Below are 14,161 nucleotides of genomic sequence, written 5' to 3'. Positions count from 1 at the left end.
GGAGAAATAATAAAATCCTATTCATTTGGAAGGGATCACAGAATTGAAGCCTTTAATTTTGCAGGTAAGGAAACTCAGGTGCAGAGGGATTGAGTAGATGGTGCAGCTTCAAAGCCCTTGGGGGACATTCGAGGGAAAAGAACACGAAATGAAAGAAAATTAATACCAGAGCTGGAACTGAGTTCATTCCATCGTTTTTCTCAAAATATATCCCGATAAAGTAGTAAACATACAAACTCAAAGCCAAAAGCCACAACTGAGGAAGAAAAGAAGAAGGGATGGGAGGGTGACAGTCACCGAATACAGCCTTACACAGCCTTAGGCTCCGTATTTAGGCTGATCGATTTTCTGGGGAATGCACCAAGCACAGTGCAGAAGCATTGGCAGTGAACGTTCTGAACGTCGGCCGATCGCTCAGGGTGACACAGCCACCTTCTAACTTGAAGCCCCTTTAGAATTCTGCCTTCAGAAGTTGTGAACACCCACATTGTTCTAGGATGAATAACGCATTTCCCCAAAATAAATAAATGCTTACAGCACAGGAATATCCACTTGTAATCTAGATCTGGTAAAATGTTCTACAGATGGAAGAGGAAGTTACCGTATGAAGTTATGCTTATACATGACATCACGCTGCACCTGTGCCACAGGGATGAGAATGTCACTATTCCGATGGAGAGAAAGGCACGAGTATGCCCGTGTTTTCTTAGCGCATAGAGCTAAGCCTCTAGCCTCTAGGCCCATATTTTTTCCCACGACCCCAAAGCTAAAAGGCCTATTTCATACCTGGTTAAAAACACTAAGAATTTTGTCTCCACACAAAGCACAGATTCTCAAAGTTACCCCAAATCGTCACTGTCACTTGCAGAAAAGGATGATAAGCCAGTTGGCCTGGCTTCCTTTTGAAAATGAGAGGAAAGAGAAAGGGCTCCCAGAGCTCTGACAGGGATACACTTGTAGGGATAAACTCCTTAGGATGGGCACAGCCTCTGGGTCATCACAGGGACTCGACTCCTAGACTGCTGTTCTTTTGAGAGGAGGAGGAGTGATAGCAATCATAGTCATTGATTTATCTTCCGGTCCCTACAAGAAAGACAGCTCCATGAAGGCAATGGCTGTGCAGCTCCCTACTCCTAGATTTAGAACAGGGACTGGCAAAGAGCAGCTCAGTACATCGTGCTGTAATAATCCCTAGACCATGCCATTTCATTGAAACCAGTCTTAGGAGATGCTTTGGAAATATCCGCATCACAGATGTATTGAATTGACACACAAGGCCGTACTGTAAACCAAGCCACACAATGGCTGCAGGTGAAAGCAGTAAGGAGAGAAGGAAAGGAGGAGACTGAGGAATGGGGAGGCCACCACAAGATCAGGCTACCGTGTTCTCCCCTCCTGCTGCCTATGTCCCTCTCTCTACCTTACATGTGCATGCAAATACAGCATGGCAGAGAGCCTGGAAATAAAGAGCCTGGAAAAATACAAGACTGTGATAAACCAGATACTACTGAGCCCTCCGATCTCTTCTCACCTTGAACCTGCAGGAGTCTCCACTGTGGCAGATGAGACTGCCCCGATCTATAGGCTACCCCTAACTCTCTGCAGAAAAATTTCAAATCAACCTTAAACTTGTTCTCTCACCCACCTCATTCACAGCCAGTTTCTGCATCCATAAAAGCAGAGAGGTGGTTCTCAACTGCTCCTGGAATCCCCTAGGGAACCTCTTAGAAATGCAGATGTCCAGCCCAGACTTTGAGATGCTGAGTCAGGGAGCTGTATTTGCAATACATGCTCAAGCGGATTCTGATGCGGCATCCCATTATCAATCCCTGAGCTCCAGGCCCTGCAGGATTCTTTTTTTAAAAATTTGTTTAATGTTTTATTTTTGAGAGAAAGAGAGACACCGAGAAACAGAGTACTAGCAGGGAAGGGGCAGAAAGAGAGGGAGACACAAAATCCGAAGCAGGCTCCAGGCTCTGCGCTTGAACTCCTGAACCACAAGATCATGAAGTGAGCTGAAGTCGGACACGTAAGTGACTGAGCCACCAAGGCTCCCAGGCCCTGCAGGATTCTAAACAGGAACATGTGGATCAGTGGGTCAATTCACAGTACAAGGGAGAAGAGCCTGGAGCATGTGGCCGGAGATGCCCAGTAAAGAAAAACAGGGAGAACTATGCAATGCATGGAGGGGAGTTTCTATGAATAGGCAAAGATCTACAAAGGTTCTCCAAAATCTAAGTGAGATGGTTAAACTGAGCAGTGCCCTTGGTGGGAAGGCTGAAGGGGAGGGAGGTGCATAATCAAGTAGACTTGGGTTCAAAATCTTGCACACTTTTCTTTTTCTGTAATCTCAGACATCCCACATAATGAAATAATTACTCTGCTTAATGATTCTCATCTATAGCACAGGGACAATAGCTAACATATACGGGCCTCTGTGAGGATTTAGCGAGATGCTATAAGCAAACACTAGATACGCTCAACGAGTGTGTTAGTTATCATTCACAGTAACAAATAAAAGGCAGGGTTAGGTTCATATATGCTGAAATGAAGGCATGCAAAGTTCCTGTTTAATTCCATATACCTGGCGATTAGAAAAGTCCCTAAAAGGGAAATGTATGACATTTGGCCAATATTTGTGCACCCCGTCTGCAAAATATGCCGGAATATGCCACAGTCCACAGACTAACATCAGGTCCACAGCAGCACTAGGGCCGACAACCAAATGACCCAACAACCCACGGGCCTATGTAGGCACACACAGCCCCACAGCTCACTCAGAGTGACCCTCTGTAAGTCTTTGTCGTCTTCACCTCCGTATTTATGGTTTCCAATCTCCGGCAGAACTGCTGCATGATAATATGGGTGCAGTTAATCCTCAGCCTTAACACCGATATTTAACTACCTTTACCATTTCAAGGTTGAAGAGAGTAGAAACTCTACTAATGCTGATGAAAATTACCAGAAGTTGGTTCAGAAGAGCAGGAGGGCTTTAAACTAACCAGAAGCAGCTGAAATTCACAAAGAAGGTGTGTGTGAATAATGGGAAAGCCATGCAACAAATAATCCTATTGGGAATTACTCTCATTGGATACGTATCCAAATGCCACATTCCCCACACAAACAGCAGCTGAGGCTTAAGGGAAACAAAAAGGTTCTAACAATTGATTAGACTCATACCGAAACAAGGAGACAGTTGACCAGTTGACCAACACCTAAAATCAGTCTTTCCTCTTTAAAAATGAGCCAGTACTTTTGGAAGCCACAGACTAGCTCAACATTTTTATTCCTAGAGGAAGTAACCTTCACATCCTTGAAAAATATTTATACACTGGAGAAGGTCACTATGTAATTTAGCCACACTGCAGCATTCATTAAATTCTTAGAGCTTGCAAAGTTTATTTTTAAAACCACCAGTGCTAAGTTTAATTAAACTTGTCAAATGTAGGAAAAACTTGATGTGATAGAAGCAGGTGATTGGGTGCACAAATGACAAAAATATTCTCACTGTGATTATGCTTTCCAGATGAGCCAGCATTAGTTATGGCCACTATATGAGATGCCACTATTGATATAATTAATGCTGATTGGTAATTCTTAGGATCCTGAAAATGGGTTTTGATTTTTGAGTAGAACTTTATTTAACAGAACCGCTGACTGAATATGATCACATAAATGATCCAGGCTATTGGATCTTTTTTCTCCTGTCAATGAACATTAGAAATATGAAGAAAGAGATGATGTGAGATTTTAGAGACTATGTATAATTCTTTGTGTGTTCCTTATGCAATAGTTTGGAGAATATGCGGATAAATTACAGAACCTTAGAGACAGCTGGAGTATTACAATAACAGCCACACCGTTTATGATGGAAGCAACAGATGACTTCAGAAGCTGAGGGCAGTGGTCAAGTTTCCACCACTAGAGGCTGGGAAGAGGGGAGGACACACTGGTCTTCTCACTAAGAGTCCATCTGATTCCTTGACCATGCGTTAGGAGGGAAATTCTCAACCCCTATTCTGTGATACAGGTGACTTGGCTGAGTGTCAGCGCATAAGCAATCATAAATCTCCTGCCGGTATTTGACCACCTTCTCTCACACTTATGCTAGACTAATGAATGGCCAGTGATAAATGTGAAAATTTCTACTTTATTTTAAAAAAATCGAAAAACAACAACAACACCAAAGTAGAACACTGTATATTTGGTGCCAGGAAATTTATATTTAGTTCATCATTTGTTCAATAAATAAGGCACGCGAGGGTCTAGGTGCTGGGAATGCATCAGTAAAAATGTTAGACAAAAATCCCTGTTCTTATGGAGTTCACGTTCTGGTAGAAACAAATGGACGTGGAACAAGATGGACCAATGGGTTACTTAGAGTACCATCTGTGGTAAAGGTGGAGGAGAAAAATAATGCAAGAAAAGAAGACAGGGAGGCAATGGTTATCAAGACCCGACTCATCGATAAGGTGACCTCTGATCAGACACCTGAGAGACACGAGGGGAAGGGGGCACGTGTATATCTGGGCTGGATTCTGGTTGGGGGCTGCTGTTTTCTGTTTTCAGCAGAAAAGAATGGCAAGTGCCAAGGCCATGTGATGGTTCTACAAATGGCAAGGAGGTTCTATGCTGGAGCAAAGTGGGCAAGAGGTTACGATTTAGGAAAGGTGGGAGAGCCAGGGGTGGTAGGAGACACACGATTGAGGGGCTTGGGCGACTGCATGGTCTTTGACCTTGACTCTGCATATAGTAAAATTTTAGACTAAAAATAGTCGAAACTTTTTAAATGTTAGGATTTACGTTTCCAGAGGATTTCTCTGGCTACTATTTAAAAACTATCTTTACAGTCGTGCTTTAACAATTATATTGTGCACGTCACTGATTCTTTCCTCGTTTTGGTTTGGGAAGATCAAATAATCATATTTTAATGTACTGTATCAAGTTCAGCAGTGTTTCTGGCTCTCCTTGGCCAGGCTCCATTACAGCAGTAATTTTTACTGCATTACAGTTACAAGTTCTCATATCTTCATCTGCACCAGATTTTTTAGTTCATGGACTCTGGGAACTTCCTCTTTCCTTTTTGTTCATGGCATACAATGTTTAGTACCAGGGAGGAACTCAACATCGATTTGCTGAATATAAGGTACTGTAAGAGATAAGAATTACAAAAGAGCTATAAAACAGAACTCTAAATCAGAATTCACATGTTAATAAGCTTCTTACAGAAATACAAACACAAATCTTTGTTCCTAAACCATTTCAACAGGAACTTTCAGTCAAATGTATTAGCTATGAGTTGTAACCTATCAATATAATATCAATGATTTGGGCCAAATCTGGAATTGTCTGGGTAAAAAAAAAAATATATATATATATCTATATATCTATATATCTATATATATATCTATATATCTATATATATATCTATATATATAATATTAAATTATAAATATTTAACAATTAAAACTATTCTTAACTGTTTGCATAAAACTTCACAGTAAAATACTCCAGGAAAGATTGTGCAACTTGGCGTTTGAGGATCTTCAACATCTGAAGGACCCTATTTAGTATGTTGTCTGATGCATTCACAGCATTTAAATAGCTGGATTAAAAAAAAAACAAATTTAAAAATAGTTTAAATTTTCTTCCCATATACAATATTTATATTCAGCAGTGTGAGGTAATAGGCAATTATACCATGTAGTTAGTTAAGTTGTTATTTGTTTAAAAAACTATTTGGGTCACACGCCTATACTGTGCCCTACAGCTTGAAGACTTAATGCCACTTGAACCCATGACATTGGTGTTCCACAAAGTGTGAGTGCCTAGACACTACATTCCCGAAGTGAAGCTTTATATTTAGGCTTGATCATTTGAGTTTACATTTAGGCTGCATTATTAAATAATGGTCAATGCATGAAAAACTCTTTTCAAAGGTCAAAGTTTTAAGTAGCAATTCTCAGTGGATACCTTTGAAACCATTAATAGGTTTAGACCCATTCCCCCAAAGTGAAAAAAGGTTTCTTAGCTTTCATATGATCCAAATAAACTTTTAACTTTAATGAACTGAAATGAAATATTTACTGAGAGGTATCCCAGAGTATATTCAAGCCTTCCTTTGTTAGCTTCTTTAAAATAAAACATACCCACGCTAGTCAATTAACATACTAAAACATGTGCCCTAACATGCTCCTGATTAAAAAGAAGTAATTTCTTTATATCAACTTGGTTATTATTCGCCCTCAGTATCTGAGTTACAAAGTCACTCAAATTTCAAAAATATTAATCGAGTAGAAATTCTATCTTGTGATTGTCACAATTAAGTTGGAAATCGTTCTTCTCTTTTGCTATTACCATCCAGCTGAAAACACTAAAGATAAAAACCTGAAGACTTTGAGTCATCATGGTATTTCACTTAGAATTCTCCAGCGAGCACCTATCTCACAAATATATAGCAATTTAACATATAATTCTCACAGACTGTCACCCCAGCGACACCCCACCGTTAAATCCCCAGCTTTCCTAAATTGATTTGTCTCTTTAACCTGTTGAGTATACAAATATATTCTAAACTCTGGTGGCTACATACGTGAAACCTACGAAGTCACTGTAAATTTTGGTCAATGATTCTCTCACTGAGTTATGTGGATGAAAGCAATCTGGAAATACTTGGACGTAAAGGTTTTCTATAATTATGGGATTTGAGCATCCTGTTTACATCATTTAGAATGATCAAAACATGCAATTATTGCATTCTAGTTCTAACGCAAAGCTCATCACTGAGAACTGAACAAGCTCTTTTGAGAAAGGCAATGCAATGCAACAAGTTAGCTGTCCAATACATTGAATTTTTAGTTACTTGACACGCTGGCACTGGTTGTGCGATTTTTATGCCCTTACTCTCAATGATTAATTTCTTTCTGAGTGAGGCTCTTTATTTAATTGTGTGCCAAAGTGGGGGGGGGTCGGGTCGACAGCCCACAATTTCCAAGCCAACTTTTAATTACTTAAACCGGCATTTACACGGATAATCATAACTTTCATGAAATCTAAGGGATGTATTTACGACATACCAAGTTTTACCAAATGCAGTCATGAATCAGTTATAATGGTTCACAGATAGAAAAATGGCACATGGGTCCTTACAACTGCGTTCTGTTTAATTCAGTTATTTGGCATTTACAATTTCAACATTAATACTCTGAATAAACTGACAACTGTGAGGCCGGAGATCAATATACCTGTGTTCTCTACACGTAACTCTCAACCTGCAGTTTTACAACTTTAGCTAAAAATCATCACACAAACAACATTAATAATGAAAGCATTTAAAAAACAAATACGTTCCATTTTCACTTTTTCTTCTCTTTTACCTTTGGAAACAAATGGTCCTTAAATACTTCAAAACTGTAGTCGAGGCCAACAAGTCGACTAGTCACAAAGATGAGGGGTTACTTTTCCCTCTTTCCAGGCAGCCTTCGGGGGTTTCAGCCGTTTCTGCACCTGCTCCTCCCTCCCCGAGCCAGGGCTAAAAGGAACCCCAGAGGAGCTCAAAAATCACGAATGGAGTGGAAGAACAGTCTCGCAAAAGTCAGGATGCCAAATTATCATAGTTTAATTTCTTCTTTCACTCGCCAACAGTTTAAGAGAAAGCAAAGCAAAGAGGCATCAGAGACACCACAAGCCTAGTGGTAGCAGTCTTAAAAGAGAAAAGAATTGAGTTCAGCCAGGCACAAAGGTCTCCATGGCAACAGTGAATTTAGACCCCCATCGGCATTATTTATGCAACATTTCATCACAAAAGGACCCTCCCACTAGTCTGCCTAGCAAATTCTAGTTTTCGGATCTTTCATTTCTTTACCCTAAATCTGTATCTGGATCCTTAGCGATCTGTATCTCAACATTTTGACAAAAAAAGAAAAAAAAAAAAAAAGAAAGAAAGAAAAACCCACAGAATCATAAAATTAGTCTCAGACTGAATCTAGACTTTGTTTCCTTGGTGAATTCAAAGGCAAAGAGGTAGATTCAAGATTGCTTAGAGTTCATATTCAAAGCTGGGGTCCAGTTTTGATTTAGAAATGGACACTTTGAAAAAACATAAGTTTATTCAAATTATTTTATTTTTGAAATGAGATTGTAATTCAAAAGAAATATAAAATATGGGAAACTCTAACAAACCCGAAGACTTACAGAAAAGAGAACCTGTCTAGATGCTTGACTTTAACGCTAAATTTTATATGCTTATATCCACCCCTACCCATTCCCAGCCATCGTAGTACCTCAGAAAACTCAGTTCTGAGTCTTACTTGATTCTAGTTTGGCTGTGACTTCCAAGTATTTTAAGTACTTTTTATCAACTGTGTGGCCAAGGGACCCCATGTCCACATGTTGTGATTAGATGACCTAGGGTAAGTTATGTACAACAGAGATAGCACCCCAATGTAATGAGGTTACCATATTAATAAGATGTTATCTTATTGAGGAAATACTTTCTTCAATTCTAAAACAATATACGACTATAATTGTTAGGATAATACTTGATGTTGGAAAGAAAGTATCATATTTAGTGTTAGCTCAAATAGAGCTAAACAAGGTGACTTTTAAAAACTAGGTCTTGATTATTTTTAAAATAGTACAAGCTTTTTAGATGAAAATTCAAAAAGAACCTACTTTTATTTTTATTTTTTTAGTTTATTTATTTATTTTGAGAGAGAGAGAATGCGTGCATGTGTTGGCGACTAGCAGAGAGAGAGGAAGAGACAGAGAATACCAAGCAGCCTCTGAGCTGTCGGCACAGAACCCAATGAGGGGCTTGAACTCATGAACCGCATGATCATGACCTGAGCTGAAGTTGGACACTTAACCAATTGAGACACTCAGGTGCCCCAGTACCTACTTTATAAAGGGCCATTCTTATCCCCCACCACCCCACACCACTCTCCTTTAATATAGTGTATGTCTAAGACCTAAATCATGCATCTTGATCTAAGTCTTGATTGACTCTACGTTGTCTTTAAGACAATTTGCAAGATTGACTCATGGATGCTAGTGTTTTCTGTCAGAGCGTATTTGGTAAGATTTTCTGTTGCCTGCAACATAGGCAAATATCTATATCTCCTGGGGGCATAGATCTCCCAGAACTGGGTGTTCCTGGTGCCTCCAGAAGCACAGTTCACCTTCATTTTCCATGAGGATGCCTCCTGAGTTGCACAACTCATGGCCCTACTTAGACGGTTATACAAATTTTGTGAATACATCATTCAGATAACCTCACACTGAAAACTAGAGAATTAAAGAGCAGGCTAACAGTACTCTCTTTTAAGAAAAGAGTTCTCCTGGGAGAGAACAACTTCCACCCACATGTTAGTTCAGTTTTCTCTCTTCCATATCTATCACCTTTTTTGCTGCTTTTATTGCCTTTTTTCCTCTCTGTTTTATTTCCTCATAGCAGTCCTCTTTATTTCTGCAATATTTATGCCTCCTAATGATTTAAATGTGGTTTCATTTACACAATGGCTTTACATTTTCTTGTTTTCCCATGAGCGCTGCCTACTCTCATCATTCCTTTCATGACTTCTTAGTCTTGTCATTTCTTCGATTCTAACCTCCTTTAGACTATAAAAAAGAATATGGCTAATGTTCTTTTACATAACTTGTAGGTAATTTAATTTTTCTGGAGTTATACTCTCTTTTCATTTTGTATATTACTGTTATGTTACTTTCTTCTCTTTCTGATTTCTTTGTTTATCTTTTTTGTGTGTGTGATAATGTCAATCCACTGTCTTATATTTAAACCCTTCAATTTATTATTTCCTTGATAATTCCAGCAACTTCACCTGGGCTTGGCTTTTGCTTCATCAGATTGAGGAGAAGGGGGGGGGGGGGCTAAATATAAATGAAGAAAAAAAACAAGTTAAACATGTAGTTCTTGTAACATCCCCCATTTCAACAATATTCTCTCTTATGGGAGTTTGTCCTCCACAGGGCTTCCTGTTTCTCTGTGTCTCCTCTTGTCTGCAGAGCTCAGTGTTCCAGTGAAGGACACTGAATCATGGCCATTGCTTCTTCCTTCCTTCCCTTTTTCCCTCCCTCTCTTCCATAATTCAGTCCTTTTTCTCTTTCTCTTTCTTTCTTTCTCTTTCTTTCTTTCTTTCTCTTCTTTCATGTTTATTTATTTTAAGAGAGACAAAGACAGTGAGAGTGGGGGAGTGGCAGAGAGAGGGAGAAAGAGAGAGAGAGAGAGAGAGAGAGAGAAAATCTCAAGCTGGCCCCGCACTGTCAGCATGGAGCCCAGCACAGGGCTTGATCCCACAAACCATGAGATTATGACCTGGGTCAAAATCAAGAGTCGGATACTCAACACATTGAGCCACACAGGCACCCCTCTTTACTTTTTTTTAAATAAGATTGGTTCAATGTATGGTATCTTAAAAGTGATATCTACATTCTGTGTACCTTCTTTTTAGGAGTTTGTGGCCAATTCTCTTCTGAGTGTTACTGTAAATGGAACTATATTACTAATTTATTGCATTTTTGGTTGATTTTGCTTTTTCCAGAAAAGAAATAGAATAAACTAAACATTGTGGAATATCCATAATTAATAACTTAACCTAAATCCTAGAAAGGCACAAATGTGTGTTTTTCACAAAATCCAACAGTAACTCACAATTTAAAAAGCAATCTTTGCAAACTAGGCATATGGAGGAATCCCTTCAACTTGATAATGAAAAAAAAACTGCCTAAAAATTACAGATTTAAATATTGCAAACTCGTCCTTAAGAGATGAACGATGTGTTATTCACTATCATTACTTCTACTTAACATTGTACGAGTGGTCCTGGGTGTGGCTCTGCCCAGATCATCCAGGGCCTGCTTGGGATTCTCTCTCTCCATCTCTCTCTGCCCCTCCCCCACGCACGCACACACATTCTTCCTCTCAAAATAAAAAAATAAACTTAAAAACAAATTGTACTGGAGGTCTTCTGGGATAAAGTGAAAACAAAAAGCCAATGTACAAAAACATCCATTTTCTTTCTGTATATTGTCAATAAAGAAATTACAGGGGCGCCTGGGTGGCTCAGTCGGTTAAGCGTCCGACTTCCGCTCAGGTCACGATCTCGCGGTCCGTGAGTTCGAGCCCCGCGTTGGGCTCTGGGCTGATTGCTCAGAGCCTGGAGCCTGCTTCTGATTCTGTGTCTCCCTCTGTCTCTGCCCCTCCCCCATTCATGCTCTGTCTCTGTCTGTCTCAAAAAGAAATAAAACGTTAAAAAAAAATTTAAAAAAGAAATTACAACAATAGTAACATTTACAAAAAACATAGGAAATCATCCAATACCTGGGGATAAATCTGTGAAGGTGATATAAGACCTCCTCACTAACCACTTCCACGTCACTCCTGAAATTAAAGCAGACCCAAATAATGGTTTTACAGGGAAATATCATGCTTATGCTTGGCTGATTTAATATTGTAAAGATTTCAATCTCTTTGGATTGACAGGTTTAACAGTATTCCATTCAAACCTCAGCATGCTTTTTTTTTTTTTTTTCCTCCAGGGGTGGGAGAGGCTGAGACAATGGATAGTGGATTCTAAAATTTACATGAAAATGCAAACGGTCAAGACATACAAGGGGTCTTGAAGGAAAGAAACAGATCAATACACTGAACCTACAGATAAGAGGGCACTTTACAAAGGGGCAGAAATTAAGACCATATGGCATCCATATAAGAAGAGACAAAGACAGAACAGTGGATCAGGAGAGAATTATGACACCAAACCAGGCTTATATGTAATTTATGAGAATCATGCCCTTGCCACATACTGGTGAGATGGTGCTTTCACCTGGGTATCTACATGGAGAAAAAATGCATGACGACTCCATCTAAAAAACTACACAAAAATCGGTTCCCACGGAGCCTCAGGCTAGATGTGAAGGATTAAACAATAAAGCTTTGAGAGTAAAATATAGGACACAAACAGGATCTTACAGGAACCATGGCTCTCTTAAGTAGGATGCAAAAAGTGCTAACCATAGAAGGAATTACAGAGGTATAAATTGGGCCATTTCGAAATCGGGAAATCCTGTTTATCAAGACACCACTGAGAAAGTGACAGGGCATCTAGTGGAAAAAGATATTCTCATTCTTTATGTGTGCCTGTGTATGAAAGTATATCTATATCATCAACAAAACTCTCCAAATGCAGTCTAATACAAAAAGATAAGTGACCCAATACAAAAAAAAGGTCAAAATACCTAAACAAGCACTTCACGAAAGGGGCTGTCCACATGGGCAGTACAGAAAGGAGATGATCAACTTTATTACTCATTAGTGCCATGCAAATTTATGACTTCCAAGGGATGCCAGTACATACTCATGAGAATAACCATGAGAATGGTTAAAAAAAAAAAAGAGAGAGACAAAATATCAAATACTGAAAACTACTGGGTGTTAGCAGAACTTTCACAGACTCAGTGGAATTGTAAAATGCTGAGAGTAATTTGGTGTTTTTCCATCTCTTCTACAGCCCTTCGGGACATCCCTCTAGGTCTCTGAAATTCTACTTCCAGGTATACACTCCACAGAAAGGTGCACACAAGTACACCAGAAACATCTATCAAGATGCTCCTCCCAGCAATATTCCTATCAGCCCCACCTGGACACTACCGACACGCCCAGGAACAAGAAGAAATGTAGTATGACATCTGTGCACAATGAAATTCTTTTCAGCAAAATAAATAAATACATAAACTGATAACCAAACGCAGTGTATGGCTGAGTCTTATACACATGATCTTGACCAAGCTGTATTTCATGGTGTATCCACTTTTCTGTATGTATACTATTCTTAAAAAAATAAAGTCCTAAATGATTTCCAATCCTAGATATCAGGCATGAATGAAAACATGTACATTATGTAGCTATGAATGTTCCTGATTTTCTAAAAAAAAAAAAAGAAAAAAAATGAGAAAAAAACCATTTTAAATTCAGCTTGCCAAGTTATTTTAAATGAAAATAAAAGGCTTTTAAGTCTTAGAAGTAGAACTAAAGAATGAAGGGATCACTATTTGGTGTGGTATCATCAATTTAAAAATAATTCACTATGTTGTGTTCTACTGGACAAATGATCTGACAAAAGAAAGAAACTGCATTTTAATGTTCTGGCCACTTTTACCCACTAACTCTGACAGCACGATAAAAGAATAAGCAGCACTAATTAATACAGGAAAGCTTTAACATTACAAACAAGTGAAGACTTTGTAGTGATTTCCAAGTAAGTGTAATATGAATAGTTGTATACTTTTAGTAGAACAATCTTTAAACGAGTTTTTTGTTTTTCTAACTTGGTTCTTTCCTGAAATTTTGGCTTTTTTTTTTTTTCTTTCCCTCAGAACCAGCATTCCAGGATAAAACTCTGTAATTCTATTTACTATACCTCCGGACTCTAAGGTATAAAATTACAAATGAATGACAGCCAAATTACTGAGTCTGCCTTTCAAAGGGTATGGTGAAACTTTAGCACAAAGATTCTTTTGCAATTAAATAGTTGCAAGGAGTAATATTTTTGGGGCCAGCTCAGCTTTTCATTTGTAGTCTGTGGTTATCTCTGCTGCCCATGGCCAGGATGGATTGCAGGACATGTTAGCGTTGGGGGAAAGAAGAAGAGAAAAGAGGAAGCGAGTGACACAAACAATGCTGGACTTTTGCCTAGGGCCCTGGTAGTGACAGCTACTTGGATAAAACTGAACCCCGTGCTGCCTGCTGCTGCTCAAATGTCACTACCTGGTGTCAGGCACACTCAGAAATAGGACACTCAGTACTAAGAGGCTGGAAATGCATGAGATCACACACTAGCTCTTGAACGCCAATCAGTGTAAACCTGAACCCTGTAACTAGAAATGTAGGCTACATATACTAAATCCCATTAATAAAATACATTTTGGTGATTATTTGCCCTACCGGGATATAAACCTCTTATTTGGGACCTTTTATACTGGGCAAATCACATGCCTTCCTTCACTGTCCGCTTTAAGTTAAAGCTCATGGAATGAGAGATTAAGACCAGAGGATTGCAGGGACAGCGCTCTACCCTGGCATGAAATTAATTTCACTGTATTCAAAGCACTCTTGGTTTCTCAAATAGGATGTGCAGTTGACCAT

At 39.1% G+C, this 14,161-nt stretch overlaps 1 protein-coding gene and 1 long non-coding RNA gene across 4 annotated transcripts in view; both read right to left on the bottom strand.

Annotated features, from left to right (window-relative positions):
• CTNND2 (catenin delta 2) overlaps positions 1-14,161 on the bottom strand; it is a 933,243-nt gene that overhangs the window by 605,858 nt on the left and 313,224 nt on the right. The window lies entirely within an intron of this gene.
• On the bottom strand, positions 4,131-9,598 carry LOC113603806 (uncharacterized). Its single transcript, XR_003425517.2, has 2 exons — positions 7,377-9,598; positions 4,131-5,149 (listed from the first exon to the last, which is right to left on the bottom strand). It is a non-coding gene; the product is annotated as an uncharacterized LOC113603806 (long non-coding RNA).

The sequence above is a fragment of the Acinonyx jubatus genome, chromosome A1 (assembly GCF_027475565.1).
Source record: "Acinonyx jubatus isolate Ajub_Pintada_27869175 chromosome A1, VMU_Ajub_asm_v1.0, whole genome shotgun sequence".
Taxonomy (NCBI): domain Eukaryota; kingdom Metazoa; phylum Chordata; class Mammalia; order Carnivora; family Felidae; genus Acinonyx; species Acinonyx jubatus.
The sequence above is the reverse complement of the archived record's forward strand: the minus strand, read 5'-3'. Positions and strand labels throughout refer to the sequence as shown.